This window comes from Bombina bombina, chromosome 6 (genome assembly GCF_027579735.1).
Source record: "Bombina bombina isolate aBomBom1 chromosome 6, aBomBom1.pri, whole genome shotgun sequence".
Taxonomy (NCBI): Eukaryota; Metazoa; Chordata; class Amphibia; order Anura; family Bombinatoridae; genus Bombina; species Bombina bombina.
This window is the reverse complement of record NC_069504.1, coordinates 448,589,533-448,592,288: the sequence shown is the minus strand read 5'-3', so window position 1 is coordinate 448,592,288 and position 2,756 is coordinate 448,589,533. Positions and strand designations below refer to the sequence as shown.

Below are 2,756 nucleotides of genomic sequence, written 5' to 3'. Positions count from 1 at the left end.
CCCGATTCTATTATGTCTCAGGGTATTCCGGCAACTTCGTTCCACGTGGGTGCAGATTCAGGATTGCCTTCATCGTTCTATGCAGCGCCAAAAGTTCCAGGCTGATCGTAGGCGTCTGCCCGCGCCTTCCTACTAAGTTGGTGAGAGGGTTTGGCTGTCCTCCCGCAGCTTGAACCTTCATGTGCCTTCCAATAAACTGGCTCCCCGTTATGTTGGTCCTTTTCGAATACTCCCAACGGGTCAATCCTGTGGCCTACGCTCTTGACCTTCCTCCTGCAAGGCGCATCTCCAATGTATTTCATGTCTCCCTCTTGAAACCATTGGTTTGTAATCGGTTTACCACTGTGTTACCTCATCCCTGTCCTATCTCTGTTGACAACCATGAAAAATATGAGGTCAGCAGCATTATTGACTCTCGTATGTCCAGGGGCCGCGTACAGTATTTTGTTCACTGGAGGGGCTATGGTCCAGAGGAGCGTTCATGGGATCCCTCCTCTGATGTTCATGCTCCTGCCCTCCTCTGTGCCTTCCATGCCCATTTCTCCATTAAGCCTTTTGTCCTCCCGCGGGGGAGGGGTCGTTGAGGGGAGAATACTGTCAGGGTTTTTTCCCTGCTTTGTTTGCCATGTGCTGCTGGCAGCCATTTTACTAACCTCTCTTGCTGAGTCTGGTGCAGAGTGTGTGATGCTGCTCATTTCCTGCACGCCCTCTTATGGTCAGACTGGTATTAGCATCCTTCTCGTCTCAGTCTGATTCCTGGCACCCTGACAGTAATGGTGTGGGGATATTTTCGTGGCACACTTTGGGCCCCTTAGTACTGTTGCAGGGAATATGAATATGTGTATTTACTGTAAATATTTCACATTCCAATGTTCTTCACATAGGGGAATATGCCTGGCCCTGTATATATAGGTATAGATATATATTGTACCAAAATACCATCAGATATATGTAGAAATATGTATTTATAAATTAATAGAACATATTCCCCTATGTGAATAACACTGAAATGTGAAATATTCATATTTTATGTCCGGTTAGCACACTTTAGAATATATGATCGGGTTAGCGCGATTAATGGTGTTAGCTTATTTCACTTTTCACGCTCCTTTGAAGTCTATGAAGAAATACTTTAACGCAGATATTCTAATTTTGTTTTTTTTGCGCTCGTCGGGTTTGTGCGTGAGCAAACATTTTTTTTTTACTTTTTACTTGTAATACGCACGCTACACGATGCATGCAAAAAGATTAACTTAACTAAATAGTGCTCCACTTGTAATCTAGCCCTTTATTAGGTAACGTGCTTTTGTAGATATAACTTAGTAGATGGTTGCAGCTTGATGGATCTTTCTTTCTACACCAAATCACTTTGTGTTATTTAGACCTTTTGGCTGAAGTAGTACAATGAAACTGGAGCACTGGGATCATCCAGGGTTATGTTCTTTAAACTGCTTACTAATCTGCCAGGGCAATGGGCTGCTACCAATTCGGGACCTTTGCTTAAAAGCTTAACATTACAGGCACTGAAAACTCTACTTTATTCCCAGCCTGTAGATCAATATCATCCTGAATCTCCTTCCCATCGCTTTTTACTGTTACCTTCTTCATAGTTTATAAAGTCTTATTGAACTTTAACTCACTTCACAGTACCCCTGCAGAGAGGCTCAATATTACAAGGCATAGCCTGTCCATTCTGATCCAGATCACAGAACTGAAACTTGATGGTTTCTCCTTTCTCGATGCAATCTGCTTTATTGGACATCTCCACAATGCTAGATGGGATAAGACAGCCTTTCATGTCAGCTAATTTATTGGACCTCATGCTGCTCTATCCTCTGCTTATCTGTAGCCTCGTCTGAAAGCTCAGTCATGCCCTGGTACTCAGTCTGTGTAGGGGCACCACTCCTAAGAGGTCTGATTACTTTACCCCAGTACACATTTGGACTCACGTCATCATTTGTTCCATTAGCTTGATGTACCTTTGTGACTCTCTCAGCACTGGCCTTGTTGCCCTTTCCTTTTGACAAGCAATATTCAACCATGTCCCCCAGTTTAAGTTTATCCACATCACCATAATGAAAGAATATCTCTTTATCACAGTTTACCATTTCAATTAATCCAAAATTAACTTTTAGGATGGCCGCATAACGAAAAAGAAAACATTTTGGATTGGAATTATAACCAAGGACTGTCATTGAAACTGTGCTCCACCAGTCTTAAATCCAGTCAGACTGGAGGTGCATTGCCCAGGCCAGCACTGATGCAGTAGGGGGAGAAGACGGCATGGTAAATTCAACAAATTCTTTCCTGGTGCTTGCCATATTCCTACTCGTGTTTCAATTTAATTTTATAATACTTACTGAGAAATCCATGGATTGCACTTTTAGTAGTATTTACCAAGCTTTTGGTCAGCTCACAATTCAGAAGGTTGAAAGTTGCTACTGTTTTGAGAGATAGCGAGAAAAAAATTATCTAGGAAGACAACATCCACTGGATTTGATGGCTGCAAAGTGCAGCACTGAGAATAAAGCAAAGACAAATAGCAATGTTGGGAAGTGCTCTTTTCAGGTTGTTGAATAGGCTCAAACTTCGTGTTTCAGATCAAGTGTTGTGTCTTTAGCGCATGTTCTCTTCTTTGGGCCTTATTGGTTACTGATCTGAACTTGAAACAGCAGTTTCAGGTGGTTGTTTCTATTCTGTTTCACTTCTCACCCAACAGCTCACATCACCATCACCAGCGCTGCCATCTGTTATGT

The 2,756-nt window shown here is 42.5% G+C and overlaps 1 pseudogene; it reads right to left on the bottom strand.

Annotated features, from left to right (window-relative positions):
- Positions 1–1,319: 1,319 nt before the first annotated feature.
- Positions 1,320–2,195, bottom strand: LOC128664460 (cold shock domain-containing protein E1-like; annotated as a pseudogene).
- Positions 2,196–2,756: the final 561 nt, after the last annotated feature.